Source organism: Ranitomeya variabilis, chromosome 1 (assembly GCF_051348905.1).
Source record: "Ranitomeya variabilis isolate aRanVar5 chromosome 1, aRanVar5.hap1, whole genome shotgun sequence".
Lineage (NCBI taxonomy): Eukaryota > Metazoa > Chordata > Amphibia > Anura > Dendrobatidae > Ranitomeya > Ranitomeya variabilis.
This window is the reverse complement of record NC_135232.1, coordinates 660,064,115-660,082,520: the sequence shown is the minus strand read 5'-3', so window position 1 is coordinate 660,082,520 and position 18,406 is coordinate 660,064,115. Positions and strand designations below refer to the sequence as shown.

At 48.4% G+C, this 18,406-nt stretch overlaps 1 long non-coding RNA gene across 1 annotated transcript; it reads left to right on the top strand.

The window, feature by feature from the left end:
* Positions 1-12,277: 12,277 nt before the first annotated feature.
* On the top strand, positions 12,278-18,087 carry LOC143775222 (uncharacterized). Its single transcript, XR_013215599.1, has 2 exons — positions 12,278-13,367; positions 16,865-18,087. It is a non-coding gene; the product is annotated as an uncharacterized LOC143775222 (long non-coding RNA).
* The last annotated feature ends 319 nt before the right edge of the window (positions 18,088-18,406 follow it).

Sequence of the window (18,406 nt, the reverse complement as noted above, 5' to 3'; positions counted from 1 at the left end):
ACCCAGTTATGGCTTTCGTGGATTCTGGTGCTGCTTTAAGTCTGATGGATTTGTCGTTTGCCAAGCGCTGCGGTTTTGTCCTGGAGCCTTTGGAAAATCCTATTCCTCTTAGAGGAATTGATTCTATGCCATTGGCAGAGAATAAACCTCAGTATTGGACGCAAGTGACCATGTGCATGACTCCTGTACACCAGGAGGTGATTCGTTTTCTGGTACTGCATAAAATGCATGATGTTGTCGTTTTGGGTCTGCCATGGTTACAGGCCCATAATCCAGTTTTAGATTGGAAAGCTATGACTGTGTCTAGTTGGGGGTGTCAGGGGATTCATGGCGATTCTCCATTGGTGTCTATTGCTTCTTCTTCTCCTTCTGAGATCTCTGAGTTTTTGTCAGACTTTCAGGATGTATTTAATGAGACCAGGTCCAGTGCCCTTCCTCCTCATAGGGACTGTGATTGTGCTATAGATTTGATTCCTGGTAGTAAGTTTCCTAAGGGACGACTCTTTAATTTATCTGTGCCAGAGCATGCCGCGATGCGGAGTTATATAAAGGAATCCGGAGGAGACCATATAGGTCTGGATACAACGATGCCAGGCAAGAGACTGAGTCCAGAGGAGACTTAAATAGGGAACACCCGCTGCTTAACGACACAGCTGGAGCTCAGGCCTGCAACAAGACATGCCTAACACAATACCGTTATTGACCACCAGAGGGAGCCCAGAAACACAGTTCACAACAGTACCCCCCCCCTTGAGGAGGGGTCACCGAACCCTCACCAAGACCCCCAGGGCGATCAGGATGAGCAGCATGAAAGGCATGAACCAAATCAGCCGCATGAACATCAGAGGCGACAACCCAGGAATTATCCTCCTGACCATAGCCTTTCCACTTAACTAAATACTGGAGCTTCCGTCTAGAGATACGAGAATCCAGAATCTTCTCCACCACGTACTCCAACTCGCCCTCAACCAAAACCGGGGCAGGAGGCTCAACAGCAGGAACCACAGGCACCACGTACCGCCGCAACAAGGACCTATGGAACACATTATGAATAGCAAATGACGCTGGGAGGTCCAAGCGAAAAGACACCGGGTTAAGGATTTCCAAAATCTTATAAGGACCGATAAAGCGAGGCTTGAACTTAGGAGAGGAGACTTTCATGCATGACATCTTCCGGAAATATCTGGATAAATTCATGATTATTTATCTGGATGATATTTTGTTTTTTTCTGATGATTGGGAGTCCCATGTGAACCAGGTCAGGATGGTGTTTCAGGTTTTGCGGGAGAATGCTCTATTTGTGAAGGGCTCAAAATGTATCTTTGGGGTACAGAAGGTTTCTTTTTTGGGTTTTATTTTTTCCCCTTCTACTGTGGAGATGGACCCAGTTAAGGTCCGTGCCATTCATGACTGGACTCAGCCCACGTCTGTTAAGAGCCTGCAGAAGTTCTTGGGCTTTGCTAATTTTTACCGTCGTTTTATCGCTAATTTCTCCAGCGTGGTTAAACCTTTGACGGATATGACCAAGAAGGGTTCTGATGTTGCGAATTGGTCTCCTGCGGCCGTGGAGGCCTTTCGGGAGCTGAAGCGTCGGTTTACTTCAGCGCCAGTCTTGTGCCAGCCGGATGTCTCTCTTCCCTTCCAGGTTGAAGTTGATGCTTCTGAAATTGGTGCAGGGGCTGTTTTGTCGCAAAAAAGTTCTGATGGCTCCGTGATGAAGCCATGCGCCTTCTTTTCAAGGAAATTTTCGCCTGCTGAGCGGAACTACGATGTTGGTAATCGGGAGTTGTTGGCCATGAAGTGGGCATTTGAGGAGTGGCGACATTGGCTCGAGGGAGCTAGACATCGTGTGGTGGTCTTGACTGATCATAAAAATCTGATTTACCTCGAGTCTGCCAAGCGCCTGAATCCTAGACAGGCCCGTTGGTCATTGTTTTTCTCCCGTTTTGACTTTGTGGTCTCGTACCTGCCTGGTTCGAAGAACGTGAAGGCTGATGCACTTTCTAGGAGTTTTGTGCCTGATTCTCCGGGAGTCTCTGAGCCGGCTGGTATTCTCAGAGAGGGAGTAATTTTGTCTGCCATTTCCCCAGATTTGCGACGAGGGCTGCAAAAATTTCAGGCTGATAGGCCTGATCGTTGTCCACCAGAGAGATTGTTTGTCCCTGACGGATGGACCAACAGAGTTATTTCTGAGGTTCATTCTTCGGTGTTGGCGGGACATCCTGGGATTTTCGGTACCAGAGATTTGGTGGCCAGGTCCTTTTGGTGGCCTTCCTTGTCGCGGGATGTGCGTTCTTTTGTGCAGTCCTGTGGGATTTGTGCTCGGGCTAAGCCTTGCTGTTCTCGTGCCAGCGGGTTGCTTTTGCCCTTGCCTATCCCAAAGAGGCCTTGGATGCACATTTCCATGGATTTCATTTCGGATCTTCCGGTGTCTCGGAAGATGTCTGTCATCTGGGTGGTGTGCGATCGTTTTTCTAAAATCGTCCATTTGGTGCCCTTGCCTAAGTTGCCTTCCTCCTCTGATTTGGTTCCTTTGTTCTTTCAGAATGTGGTTCGTTTGCATGGCATCCCTGAGAATATTGTGTCTGACAGAGGTTCCCAGTTTGTTTCTAGGTTTTGGCGGGCCTTTTGTGCTAGGATGGGCATTGATTTGTCTTTTTCTTCGGCGTTCCATCCTCAGACAAATGGCCAAACTGAGCGAACTAATCAGACCTTGGAAACCTATTTGAGATGCTTTGTGTCTGCTGATCAGGATGATTGGGTGGCTTTCTTGCCGTTGGCCGAGTTTGCCCTTAATAATCGGGGATAAAACAAATTGCAAGGAATTTGATCACGTATAAAAAATATATAAAATATATCTATACAGTTTTTAATAAAAATTATCAGTGAATGTGGACCAATATATAAATACGTGGATAGTCGTAAAAAGAAACACAAAGAAAACAACAAGAAAACGACCATAGATCCACTAGAATAAATTTTATTGATGTATAATTATAAGGTTTAAAAATAGCAATAAAGAGAAAATTACAGGTTTCAAAATTGTAAGACGCTGTTAAAAATCAATATTTCCCATAGCACTGAAAGATAAATATACTATTAAAAACTTATGTGCATACAAAATTCATGTGTGAGAAATGCCCAATTGATTAAAAAACAGTGTACAATATCACGAAAAAATTAATAGAAAAAAACTATGAAAAAAGAAAAAATTATTAAGTAATAAAGTATTAGTGCATTTGTGCAAATATGCAAAAAAGGAAAAGGGCATATAGGATGTGCAAAACAGTGATCAGTATATAACACTGTCAGTGCCAAGTAATATATACTGGGTATCCACAAAGAAATAGTGTAAATATTCACAAAAAATAGTTCAACTTACTAAATAGGATATGTGGCCCAGGATACAAAGAAACAGCGTCTGCCCCAACGCGCGTTTCGGCGCTATTGCCTTCGTCCTAGTTCGTCTACTTTGGTTTTGCCTTTCTTTTGTAATTTTGGTTTTCAACCTCGTTTTTCTTCGGGGCAGGTTGAGCCTTCTGATTGTCCTGGTGTGGATTCTGTGGTGGACAGGTTACAGCAGATTTGGACTCATGTGGTAGACAATTTGACGTTGTCTCAGGAAAAGGCTCAACGTTTTGCTAACCGCCGTCGGTGTGTTGGTCCCCGGCTTCGGGTGGGGGATTTGGTCTGGTTGTCTTCTCGTCATGTTCCTATGAAGGTTTCTTCCCCTAAGTTCAAGCCTCGGTTTATTGGTCCTTATAAGATTTCTGAGATTATCAATCCGGTGTCTTTTCGTTTGGCCCTTCCAGCCTCTTTTGCCATCCATAATGTTTTCCATAGATCTTTGTTGCGGAGATATGTGGTGCCCGTTGTTCCCTCGGTTGATCCTCCTGCCCCGGTGTTGGTTGAGGGGGAGTTGGAATATGTGGTGGAGAAAATTTTGGATTCTCGTTTTTCGAGGCGGAGGCTTCAGTATCTTGTCAAGTGGAAGGGTTATGGCCAGAAGGATAATTCTTGGGTTGTTGCCTCCGATGTCCATGCCGCCGATTTGGTTCGTGCCTTTCACTTGGCTCGCCCTGATCGGCCTGGGGGCTCTGGTGAGGGTTCGATGACCCCTCCTCAAGGGGGGGTACTGTTGTGAATTCCGCTCTTGGGCTCCCTCCGGTGGTTGTAAGTGGCACTTTTGTGAGTTCTGCTCTTGGGCTCCCTCCGGTGGTTTTGAGTGGTACTGCTGCTCCTTGGATTTAGCAGTCAGCACCTGCTTCCACTGATCGTCTTTCTGGCTCGGCTATTTATCCTGGCTCTATCCTTCAGCCTGGGCCAGTTGTCAATGGTTCCTGGTTGGATTCACATCTCTGCTTGGATTTCCCTGATATTCTGACGAATTCAGCAAAGATAAGTCCTTGCTTGTTCTTTTGCTGTCCACATATTATGGACTTACTCGTTCAGCTCTTTCTATGTTTCTATGTAGGGTTGTGATTATCGTTAGGGTTGTGATTAGGATTATGGATCGGGTTGAGATTAGGGTTAGGGGTGTGTTGGGGTTAGGGTTGGAGTTAGAATTGGGGGGTTTCCACTGTTTAGGTACATCAGGGGGTCTCCAAACACGACAGCCAATTTTGCGCTAAAAAAGTCAAATGGTACTCCCTCCCTTCTGAGCTCTGCCGTGCGCCCAAACAGTGGTTTACCCCCACATATGGGGCATCAGCGTAAAACTTTTGGGGTCCAATTTCTCCTGTTACCCTTGTGAAAATAAAAAATTGGGGGCTAAAAATCTTTTTTGTTGGAAAAAAATATATTTTTTTATTTTCACTACTCTGCATTATAAATTTCTGTGAAGCACTTGAGCTTTCAAAGTTCTCACCACATATCTAGATAAGTTCCTTAGGGGGTCTAGTTTCCAAAATTTGGTCACTTGTGGGGGTTTCTACTGTTTAGGTACATTAGGGGTCTGCAAACGCAACATAACGCCCGCAGACAATTCTATCAAAGTCTGCATTCCAAAATGGCGCTCCTTCCCTTCCGAGCTCTGCCGTGCGCCCAAACAGTGGTTTACCCCCACATATGGGGTACCAGCATACTCAGGACAAATTGGACAACAACTTTTGGGGTCCAATTTCTCTTGTTACCCTTGTGAAAATAAAAATTTGGGGGCTAAAAAAATCTTTTTTGTGGGAAAAAAAATATTTTTTATTTTCACTACTCTGCATTATAAACTTCTGTGAAGCACTTGGGCATTCAAAGTTCTCACCACATATCTAGATAAGTTCCTTGGGGGGGTCTATTTTCCAAAATGGGGTCACTTGTTGGGGGTTTCTACTGTTTAGGTACATTAGGGGTCTGCAAACGCAACATAATGCCCGCAGACAATTCTATCAAAGTCTGCATTCCAAAATGGCGCTCCTTCCCTTCCGAGCTCTGCCGTGCGCCCAAACAGTGGTTTACCCCCACATATGGGGTACCAGCATACTCAGGACAAATTGGACAACAACTTTTGGGGTCCAATTTCTCTTGTTACCCTTGTGAAAATAAAAATTTGGGGGCTAAAAAAATCTTTTTTGTGGGAAAAAAAATATTTTTTATTTTCACTACTCTGCATTATAAACTTCTGTGAAGCACTTGGGCATTCAAAGTTCTCACCACATATCTAGATAAGTTCCTTGGGGGGTCTATTTTCCAAAATGGGGTCACTTGTTGGGGGTTTCTACTGTTTAGGTACATTAGGGGTCTGCAAAGGCAACATAACGCCCGCAGACAATTCTATCAAAGTCTGCATTCCAAAATGGCACTCCTTCCCTTCCGAGCTCTGCCGTGCGCCCAAACAGTGGTTTACCCCCACATATGGGGTACCAGCATACTCAGGACAAATTGGACAACAACTTTTGGGGTCCAATTTCTCTTGTTGCCCTTGTGAAAATAAAAACTTGGGGGCTAAAAAATCTTTATTGTTAAAAAATATATATTTTTTATTTTCACGACTCTGCATTATAAACTTCTGTGATGCACTTGGGCATTCAAAGTTCTCACTACACATCTAGATAAGTTCCATGGGGGGTCTAGTTCCCAAAATGGGGTCACTTTTGGGGGGTTTCTGCTGTTTAGGCACATCAGGGGCTCTCCAAACGTGACATGGCGTCCGATCTCAATTCCAGTCAATTTTGCATTGAAAAGTCAAATGGCGCTCCTTTGCTTCCGAGCTCAGCCATGCGCCCAAACAGTGGTTTACCCCCACATATGGGGTGTCGGCGTACTCAAGACAAATTGTACAACAGCTTCTGGGGTCCATTTTCTCCTGTTACCCTTGGTAAAATAAAAATGTGGAGGCAAAAAGATCATTTTTGTAGAAAAAATGCGATTTTTTTATTTTCACGGCTCTACGTTATAAACTTCTGTGAAGCACCTGGGGGTTTAAAGTGCTCACCACACATCTAGATAAGTTCCTTAAGGGGTCTAGTTTCCAAAATGGTATCACTTGTGGGGGTTTCCACTGTTTAGGCACATCAGGGACTCTCCAAACGCGACATGGCATCCGATCTCAATTCCAGCCAATTCTGCATTGAAAAAGTCAAACGGTGCTCCTTCACTTCCAAGCTCTGCGGTGCGCCCAAACAGTGGTTTACCTCCACATATGGGGTATCGACGTACTCAGGAGAAATTGCACAACAACTTTTGTGGTCTAATTTCTCCTGTTACCCTTGTGAAAATAAGAATTTGTGGGTGAAAAAGTCATTTTTGTGAAAACAAATGCGATTTTTTATTTTCACGGCTCTACGTTATAAACTTCTGTGAAGCACTTGGGGGTTCAAAGTGCTCACCACACATCTAGATAAGTTCCTTGGGGGGTCTAGTTTCCAAAATGGTGTCACTTGTGGGGGGTTTCCACTGTTTAGGCACATTAGGGGCTCTCCAAACGCGACATGGCGTCCGATCTCAATTCCAGCCAATTCTGCATTGAAACAGTCAAACGGTGCTCCTTCACTTCCAAGCTCTGCGGTGCGCCCAAACAGTGGTTTACCTCCACATATGGGGTATCGGCGTACTCAGGAAAAATTGCACAACAAAATTTGTGGTTAAATTTCTGTTTTTACACTTGTGAAAATTAAAAAAAATGGTTCTGAAGTAAAATGTTTGCAAAAAAAAGTTAAATGTTCATTTTTTTCTTCCACATTGTTTTAGTTCCTGTGAAGAACGTAAAGGGTTAATAAACTTCTTGAATGTGGTTTTGAGCAGCTTGAGGGGTGCAGTTTTTAGAATGGTGTCACACTTGGTTATTTTCTATCATATAGACCCCTCAAAATCACTTCAAAGGTGATGTGGTCCCTAAAAAAAACATGGTGTTGTAAAAATGAGAAATTGCTGGTCAACTTTTAACCCTTATAACTCCCTAACAAAAAAAAAAAATTGTTTCCAAAATTGTGCTGATGTAAAGTAGACATGTGAGAAATGTTATTTATTAACTATTTTTTGTGACATATCTCTCTGATTTAAGGGCATAAAAATACAAAGTTTGAAAATTGCAAAATTTTAAAAATTTTCGCCATATTTCCATTTTTTTCATAAATAATCGCAAGTAATATCGAAGAAATGTTACCACTAATTTGAAGTACAACATGTCACGAAAAAACAATCTCAGAATCAGCGGGATCCGATAAAGCGTTCCAGAGTTATAACCTCATAAAATGACACTGGTCAGAATTGTAAAAATTGGCTCGGTCATTAAGTACCAAATTGGCTCTGTCACTAAGGGGTTAAAGGAATATGTTCGTGACGCCACCTGTGGTATTCGGTCAGAGTGACCGACGTTGCATTAAGGGGTCCACTGGGGTGATGTTATGGCAGCTAGATGGTATACCTTCCCACAGGTGACGTGTATCCCCAGGGCTTCCCAGTGTGTAGATGGAGGATGGTGTGAGGCGCAGTGAAAAACGAGGACACAAGGTTGCAGTCTCTTTACCTTTTTACTGAAGGATTCAGCATCCACAGTCCAGAGCACCAGATCACAGGGCAGGCAGAGTCCGGCCGGTCCGAAGGCAAATTCAGAGTCCCCTTATCCAGGTGGTAATCAGTAGCCTTTCTCTAGCACCTGGGTGTTGCAGTACCATATTGCTGAGCCTCTCATAAGGTCCTCACAACTGTTGTAGATGTTCTAGATGTTATGTCTCTTTCTCTGTCCCCCTGATGGTAAGGATAGGACAAACCCGTATGACTGATGGCCTGAGGCTTTTTACAGGGACTCTAGCACGCCCCGGCCCCCACAAGTTGCCACCGTGCCCAGGGCCGTATTTAGAGTTTCTGCTGCCCTAGGCACTTTTAGTGCTGCCTCCCCCTTTGGTGAGTATGACACTATCGGCAGTGACTTTGGCAAGAATCGCTGATGTGAAAGTCGCCTTTTGCAGCCGATCGGGCAGTTTTTCTGCATCTGCCGCGTAACGGATCACTTACGGCAACACTGCGTTCAGCCTCATTCATTCCCTATGGGATTTGCGGCACTTGCCATGATCTGGCAAATGCGGTACCATACCTCCCAACTTTTGAAGAAGGGAAGGAGGTATAAAGTTTGCGGCAAATTTTAGGCCACACCCATTTCACAACTAGTCACACCCATATCCACGTCCCAACCACAACCATTTAGCACTGCTGATCACACTGTTTTATATACAATAAATATAAGCAAAAAAAAAATATGGCCACAGTGCTCTATACTGTATAATGACCGCACATGATGCTCCATACTGTATAATGGCCACACATGTTGCTCCATCCTGTATAATGGCCCCACATGATGCTCAATACTGTATAATGGCCACCACACATGATGCTCCATACTGTATAATGGCAACACACAGTTCTCCATACTGTATAATGGCCACACATGATGCTCAATACTGTATAATGGCCACACATGATGCTCCATAGTGTATAATGGCCACACATTATGCTCCATACTGTATAATGGCCACACATAGTGCTCCATACTGTATAATGGCCACACATAGTGCTCCATACTGTATAAAGGCCACACACAGTTCTCCATACTGTATAATGATCCCACATGATGCTCAATACTGTATAATGGCCAAACATGATGCTCCATACTGTATAACGGCCACACATGATGCTCCATACTGTATAATGGCCATTGGCCACACATGATGCTCCATACTGTATAACGGCCACACATGATGCTCCATACTGTATAATGGCCATTGGCCACACATGATGCTCCATACTGTATAACGGCCACACATGATGCTCAATACTGTATAACGGCCACACAGTTCTCCATACTGTATAATGGCCACACATGATGCTCAATACTGTATAATGGCCACACATGATGCTCCATAGTGTATAATGGCCACACATGATGCTCCATAATGCATAATGGCCACACAGTGCTCCATACTGTATAATGGCCACATGATGCTTAATACTGTATAATGACCCCCCCCTCCTGTATGCATGGCTCATATTCCCCCCCCTCCTGTATGCTTGGCTCATATCCCCCCTGTATGCATGGCTCATATTCCCCCCCTGTATGCATGGCTCATATTCCCCACCTGTATGCATGACTCATATTCCCCCCCCTGTATGCATGGCTCATATTCCCCCCCCTGTATGCATGGCTCATATTCCCCCCCTGTATGCATGGCTCATATTCCCCCCCTGTATGCATGGCTCATATCCCCCCCCCCCTGTATGCATGGCTCATATTCCCCCCCCCTGTATGCATGGCTCATATTCCCCCCCCCCCCGTATGCATGGCTCATCTCTCCACTCCACCCCACCCCCTGCTCCCATCTTGAATGGCGCGGCTTACCGTCCTCCTTCATCCCCCCTCCCCTGTCCCCCCATCCCTCCGTCCCTCATACTCACCTGATCCTCACCGCGCGGCCGTGCCGACATCCCTCTGGCTCTGTCCCGACTCCCGGCGCCTCACCTTCTTCCTGCGTGAGTGGTCATGTGATACCGCTCATTAAGGTCATGAATATGCGCATATTCGTGACCTTAATGAGGGGTACCATGTGACCGCTCATTCAGGAGCACTGCAGAAGCCGAGACCAGGCATCGTTGGAGCAGGGTGAGTATCGTCTTCAAGGAGGGTGGGTGGGAAGCGGTTGGGAGGCGGGCGGGCAACCGGGGAGGCGGGGGGTTGGGCGGGGTCGGTCCCGAGGTGACCCAGGTTTTATAAAAAAAAAACAAACCTTGCTCAGGTGCCGCCCCCTGCATTGTCCCCGCCCTAGGCACATGCCCTCACGTGCCTAGTGGCAAATATGGCCCTGGTGACATTAACCCTTCATTACCCCATATCCCACCACTACACGGGAGTGGGAAGATAGTGGCCAAGTGCCAGAATAGGCGCATCTTTACAGATGTGCCTTTTCTGGGGTGGCTGGGGGCAGATGTTTGTAGCCAGGGGGGCTAATAACCATGGACCCTCTCTAGGCTATTAATATCTGCCCTCAGTCACTGGCTTTACCACTCTGGCGGAGAAAATTGCGCGGGAGCCCATGCCAATTTTTTCCGCCATTTCACCCTTTATTTTACAAGCTACAGTGCCCAAATTTTGCACATACACTACTAACATTAGTAGTGTGGAATTTTTTTTAAAAAAAAGGGATATGAGATGGTTTACTGTATGTAAACCATATCTCATATCCTGTTGGGTTTGTGAAGGAGAAATGAAAAGCCGGCAATTGAATTACCGGCTTTTCTATAGAACACCGCTGCGTATTTCTCGCAAGTCACACTGCTGGTCTGTGTGTAATCCGTACTTTTCTCGCCCCCATAGACTTTCATTGGCGATTTTTTTGCGCATTACGGTGACAAACGCAGCATGCTGTGATTTTCTACGGCCGTAGAAGACCGTATAATACGGATCAGTAAAATACGGCTGATAGGAGCTGGGCCATAGAGAATCATTGGGCCGTGTGTTATGCGTATTTTACGGGTGTATTTTCTGTGCTCATACGTCCGTAAAACTCGCCAGTGTGACGCCGGCCTTAGGGTATGTGTCCATGGGCCGTTTTACATCCGGAATAGCAGCGGATTGAGCTTTTTAGATCGCAGCATGTCCGTTTACCTCGCTGCGCCGCTGCAAGGTAAATCACAGGGCCCTATGTGTGGGGTGCGATGATGCCGGATGTGTGCAATGAACACATCCGGCATCATCGCGTCTCCAGAAGAGGGCGGGGCTTAGGGCAGAGCGAGTTTTCCGCTCCGTCCAAAGCGCCGGCCATCCTGAACGTGGACACGCACCCTTAGGATCTTCTTGTGTTTTTAGTGGGTTGATTTGTGGTCTGTTTATTTTATACTTATTATTGGTAATTTTTTAAATATATTTATTTGTGTTAATAATTTTTGATATATTATATTACTACTTTATTTTTAATACAGATTTTTATATGGAAAAAAATACATTGAAGAAAAAAAAACTGATATAAACAATAGGTAATTTTCTCATGAGGCCTTCAGCGTAACCTCATTATAATGTGAATTTTGCAGGTGATTCATGTTCCGTCCTGAAGGTTTAGAGCTGGAGTGGCCTCTGCTGGTAACACCTAGTACTGCATAACAGATGGAAGCATTTTATTGGTTTCGCCAGTAGGTGTCAGTAGCGCTCAGTGTAACGGCATCACAGAGAGATCAGGAGACGTAATATCAGAATCTGGGGAGATAGGGAGAAAGTACAAATACAGGAGGAATATATATATATATATATATATATATATATATATATATATATATATATATATATATATATATATATATATATATATATATATTTACATTTTCATGTTTTGCATAGTTCATTATTGTTACCTTCAAAGCATCAACCGAATAATAATTATTGCAGATGTGACTGAGGGTTAATAATGATCTGTTGAAAAAAGAAAAAACAGCTCCGACTCTAGGGGCATTGTAGCACGAAAGCCAAGGGATCAAATGTAGAAAACATTCAGCGTCTTAAAATGTCGATGTTTATTAGAAAACGAAGTACAAAGTTCAATGCATAGACAGTCTTGAATGTTTGCATTGAATTTTCTAATAAACATCACAATTTTAAGAAATTGGATCTTTTTCTACATTAATAATGATTTCCCGATGTAAAATGAATATTTTCTGTGTGTATAAAAAGTGGATGTCACGCTGTATTGTCCAGTCCTGCCCTGCATTGTAGACTAGTCTACAACGTGGTGCTATCACAGGCGCGGCTACACACGTCGGTCGGCATGGGGTCTCTTGGGCCGTCCCGGGCCGGCCTCCTCCCACTTTAGGACACTGGTTCGCTCTAGTTCCCCCAGTGTCACAAATACCGGAACCTAGTGCAGCGCCCCGAACGGATTGGCACAGAGCAGTCTAGAACCCCTAGACTCAAAGCGATCCAACACTCAGCCTCCCTTGGTGGCCGGGATTACAGGCGCACGCCACTGCGCTCGGCGACGTCACATGCTGCTATTACTGTCTAGAGGCTGCAAGGAGCCGTGACGTCATCGGGAGCCACAGCGCCATCTAGTGTCTGCAGGATGAAACTGCCATAAAGTCAGTAACATAAGTGTAGAGCTGCATGTGTTAGTTTATACCTGTTAGCATGTATACACCGTCACTGAGTGTGAGATTGGTGGGGGCAGACACCCATTCATGTGAATTTCAGCTGATCGGTGGCTGTGACCCCAACTCATCTCATATATCGATGACGTAACCTGTGATCTCGTCCCTGGAAGCCCCCTTAACCGATACAGATAACTCTCCCACCCCATCCCGCCCAGCACCATGACCGACAGTTGTCAGGATCCGCTGCTACCAGGCCACATAGAGCCCACATTATGGCTTCTGCACAGATTGCTACTCAGCTCTCCCAACTTCCTGAGTGGCATCTGTAACAGATCTCTACCCACTTAGTGACAGTAATGGTGGGCATATTAGTCGTCACCCAGCTTTCTGAGAAACAAATGTGAAAATCCATATAGTTTAATGTGTTCAGGCGGTGAGTTTCTTCTATGGCAGCGCTCGGGTCTTATCTCCAGAGAAGACAGTGCTCTGCTCTATGGAGCAGGTTCGGTTCCGGCCCTGCGTGACAGGAAGGGGTTAAACAAGAACGCCGGTCTGTATAAGAGGATCACTAGGGTGCGTGCTGACGTCACCCCGGAAGAGGAAGTGTATGAAGTGGTGGAACGCAGGCGGCGTGCAGGTACTGCTCCTCCGTGTATAGCGCTGGTTATGGCTGCTTCTGCGGTAAATGCTAGAGTGTATGGGCTCCTTCCAGGTGTGACGTCATTTCCGGGGGCGTGTCCTATCGGGAGGGGGCGTGTTCTCCAAGGCGGCAAAGGAAAGCAGCATGACAGCTTGTGGACGCCATGGAGGTCAGTGGTTTCAGGGGGAAAAATGTTGCTTGCTGATCGCTATTGGGGGGAGGCCCTGTGGTGGTCGACCTACTTGTCTGTGTGGGGAGTGACCCGTGGTGGGATTTTGGGGGGCTCTGCTGCTGCTGGCTATTGTGGGGGATCCCTGCGGTGGGATTTTGGGGGGCTCCGCTGCTGCTGGCTATTGTGGGGGACCCCTGTGGTGGGATTTTGGGGGGCTCCGCTGCTGCTGGCTATTGTGGGGGATCCCTGCGGTGGGATTTTGGGGGCTCCGCTGCTGCTGGCTATTGTGGGGGACCCCTGTGGTGGGATTTTGGGGGGCTCCGCTGCTGCTGGCTATTGTGGGGGATCCCTGCGGTGGGATTTTGGGGGCTCCGCTGCTGCTGGCTATTGTGGGGGACCGCTGCGGTTTTGGGGGGCTCCGCTGCTGCTGGCTATTGTGGGGACCCCTGTGGTGGGATTTTGGGGGGCTCCGCTGCTGCTGGCTATTGTGGGGGATCCCTGCGGTGGGATTTTGGGGGCTCCGCTGCTGCTGGCTATTGTGGGGGACCGCTGCGGTTTTGGGGGGCTCCGCTGCTGCTGGCTATTGTGGGGGACCCCTGTGGTGGAATTTTGGTGGGCTCCGCTGCTGCTGGCTATTGTGGGGGACCCCTGCGGTGGGATTTTGGGGGGCTCCGCTGCTGCTGGCTATTGTGGGGGACCGCTGCGGTGTGGTTTTGGGGGGCTCCGCTGCTGCTGGCTATTGTGGGGGACCCCTGTGGTGGGATTTTAGGGGGCTCTGCTGCTGCTGGCTATTGTGGGGGACCGCTGCGGTGTGGTTTTGGGGGGCTCTGCTGCTGCTGGCTATTGTGGGGGATCCCTGTGCTGGGATTTTGGGGGCTCCGCTGCTGCTGGCTATTGTGGGGGACCGCTGCGGTTTTGGGGGGCTCCGCTGCTGCTGGCTATTGTGGGGGACCCCTGTGGTGGAATTTTGGTGGGCTCCGCTGCTGCTGGCTATTGTGGGGGACCCCTGCGGTGGGATTTTGGGGGGCTCCGCTGCTGCTGGCTATTGTGGGGGACCGCTGCGGTGTGGTTTTGGGGGGCTCCGCTGCTGCTGGCTATTGTGGGGGACCCCTGTGGTGGGATTTTAGGGGGCTCTGCTGCTGCTGGCTATTGTTGGGGGATCCCTGTGGTGGGATTTTGGGGGGCTCCGCTGCTGCTGGCTATTGTGGGGGACCGCTGCGGTGTGGTTTTGGGGGGCTCCGCTGCTGCTTGCTATTGTGGGGGACCCCTGTGGTGGGATTTTGGGGGGCTCCGCTGCTGCTGGCTATTGTGGGGGACCCCTGTGGTGGGATTTTGGGGGGCTCCGTTGCTGCTGGCTATTGTGGGGGAGCCCTGCGGTGGGATTTTGGGAGGCTCCGATGCTGCTGGCTATTGTGGGGGACGCCTGTGGTGGGATTTTGGGGGGACCTGCTGCTGCTGGCTATTGTGGGATTTTGTGGGGGGGACTGCTGCTGGCTGTTGTGGTTGACTTCTGTGGTAGGTGACCTGCTTGTGTGAGGGGGGCTGCAGGCTATTGGGGGACCCCTGACCTGCTTGTGGGGGGGTGACCTGCTGCATGCTATTGGGGGTGACCCATTTTAGTGGGGGGTGACCTGCTTGTGGGGGGGGGACCTGCTGCTGGCAATTGGGGGGACCCCTGTGGTGGGATTTAGGGGTGACCTGCTTATGGGGTGACTTGTTTGGGGTGGGAGACCTGCTGCTGGCTATTAGGGTGACCCCTATGGTGGGACCCCTGTGATGTGATTTGGGGGTGACCTGCGTGCGGGGGACCCCTTTTAGTGAGGGTGACCTGCTTATGGTTGGGTTTGTGGAGGCGACCTGCTTGTTGCGGGACCCCTTTTAGTGGGGGTGACCTGCTTGTGGAGGGGTGACCTGCTAATGGCTATTGATGGGCCCCTGTGGTGGGGTTTCGGGGTGACCTGCTGGCTATTGAGGGGGACCCCTGTGGTGGGGTTTGGAGGTGACGTGCTGCTTACGGGGTGGACCCCTTTTAGTGGGGGCGACCTGCTGCTGGCTATTGGGGAGACCCTGGTGGTGGGGTTTGAGGGCGACATGCTTGTGGTCGGGTTTTGGGAGGGCGTGACCTGCTGTCTATTGGGGGGGACCCTTGTGGTGGATGTGGGGGGAGACCTGCTGCAAGCTATTGGGGGACCCCTGTGGTGGGATGTGGGGGTGACCTGCTTGTGGTGGGATGTGGGGAGGCGACCTGCATGTGAGGGGTGACCTGCTGCAGGCTATTTGGCGGACCCCTGTGGTGAGATTTGAGGGCGACCTGCTTGTGGGGAGACGACCTGCTTGTCGTTGAATGTGGGGAGGCGACCTGCTTGTCGTTGAATGTGGGGAGGCGACCTGCTTGTCGTTGAATGTGGGGAGGCGACCTGCTTGTCGTTGAATGTGGGGAGGCGACCTGCTTGTCGTTGAATGTGGGGAGGCGACCTGCTTGTCGTTGAATGTGGGGAGGCGACCTGCTTGTCGTTGAATGTGGGGAGGCGACCTGCTGCTGGCTATTGGGGGGGATCCCGTGGTGGGATTTGGGGATGACCTGCTGCTTACAGATGGAACCCTTTTATTGGGGGGTGACCTGCTGCTTACTGGGGGATCCCTTTTATTGGGGGGCGACCTGCTTATGGGTTGGGTTTGGGGGGGGCTGAAGAGGGTTTAAGCTGGGTGGGGGGTGGACATCGAAGGGGGTGTGTGCTGGGGTCCACGTCCGATGGGTGTTGGACGTCCGATGGGGGTTTGTGGGGATTGGACGTCCGAAGGGGGTGTGTGCTGGGTGGGGGGGTCCACGTCCGATGGGGGTTTGTGCTGGGTGGGGGGGGTCCACGTCTGATGGGGGTTTGTGCGGGGTGGGGGGTCTGCATCTGGGGGTTTCTGCTGAGTGGGGGGTTCCGCGTCCGGTGGGGGTTGTACGTCCGATGGGGGTTTGTGGGGGTTGCAGTCCGATGGGGGTTGGACAACCGGTGGGGGTTGGACGTCCGATGAGAGTTTAAGCTGGGGTGGCGTTCGATTGGAGGGGGTGTCTGATGGGATTTATGGTTGGGGCAGGGGGCGTCATATTTGGATTTACGCTTGAGGGGAGGGAATGTCTGGTGGGCTTTGGATTTATCCTGTGGGGTCCGCTGGTTAATGTGAGGTGGAGGTTTCTGACTGGGGGAGCGAGGTTATGCTGTGTGGCTCTCTGGTTGATGTGGGGGGCTAATGCTTCATTGGGGTACACAAAAAAACATGGGTGTATGCTGCTTATGCTATGCAAAAAAAAAATTTAGGTATTTCCCTGTAGAGTAGGCCACACCACCAACTGGCACGAAGCTAATCCTTTTTAGCTTAATGTCAGTAGGAGGCAGACATGGGTCTGGACCACCCAGCCCAGTTTCTGACTTAGGTTTTGGGAAGTTTTTTTATTAACGATTTTCCTTTTTCTTTTTTCTTTCTTTTTTTTTTTTTTTTTTCAGATACGGCTTTTGAGGGCGACAGTGGAATTGTCACTCTAATCTCCCACCTAGAATTGTCACTACCGTATCATCTGTGGTCTACGAGGCAAGGCCCTAACACATCAAGAGTGTTTGTGGTTCCCCAGAGGACGGTCCATGCCACGAATCCCCCTACCCTCTGGGCCCCCCCAGAGCCAGATAGAGTAGGGAGGGAAGACGAATCCGTTATGTGCCAGCCGGCGAAAGGTCTGCGTCCAGGTTATTCCATGCCCACCTTCATCATCGGTCTGTGAAGAATGATGTGTGATCTTCAGGACACATATATCCTACCAGGCAGTGAGGGGGCTACTTTAAAAAAAAAAAAAAAAATGGAAAGGACAGGACAAGTATGTCCTAGTTTGCCCCTGAGCAATATGGACATCTCCTGGGGAAACCTTCCTATTCATGCAGCCTCCATGTTTTCCAGAGGCTCCTGTGACCCTGCTCTTAAAATATCCAGGCTTCGGTCTAGGCCTTCTCTGGTGGCCGGTCCACACCGCCAGTGCCCTGAACAATCATGCACGCCAACTTTCTAGTGTGTCCTACTCTGCACCTATCAGTTTAAAAGTACTTCGCTTCTGCAACAGAAGACTAAAGTCTGCCTCCCAAGAGATCTGCTGTTCAATTTTGGTTGTTTTGGAAATGTTCTGTCCAAAAAACCGACGGGACAACTCTCCGACCCGCCAGGAAAAGACGAGACCTTCCTTTAGGCCAACCCCCTCCTGGCATCCATGAACCCACCAGCACTAGTCTGCTAGGCCTGGATCTAGCAGACTCTCTTCGACATGATGGGGCGTTCCCACCTTGGATGTTTCTCAGGGTCGGCTGCCGTGTCCTTCACAATTCAAGGCCGGTATTATGATCTCTGGTCTGGGACACCGAAACCTCAGACACCGGCGGAGGCAGGCCTGGGGGGAACAGAGCCACATACCAAACCGACAGTCCAGCCCGCAGGCACCAACAGCATATTACAGTTTTAAAATACTGTAGAAATGCATAAAATGAAACAAGCAAAGGCAGAAAGTTATTCAATGCAAAATAAATGCAGTTTTATAAAATTAGAAATGTTTCTATATCTAATGGTAAAATGATATTTATCCAGTATTTCTATAAGTAAAAGTCTGAGATTTCTGTGGGAAATGGTCATTTGTTCCTCTTAAACCAGTTCTGAATGTAAATAAAACATTGCTCTGATGAAGTCTCCACATTGTATTTTCGCCTTTCATTTCATGCGTAGGGCAGGACAAGCCCATGATGTATCTGTGTAACACATGTAAGGTGCTATAATAACAGCCTTAGGCTGGTTTCACACCAGCGTTCGGCAGGGCTGCGGATGGCAGCCTTCTTCCTCCGTTAAGGCTACTTTCACACTAACGTCGCTTGCTGTACGTCTCAATGCGTAGTTTTTGAGAAAAAACGCATCCTGCAAAGTTGCATGCATGATGCGTTTTTTCTCCATAGACTTTCATTAGCAACACATTGGGACGGATTGCCACACGTCGCATCCGTCGTGCGACAGATGCG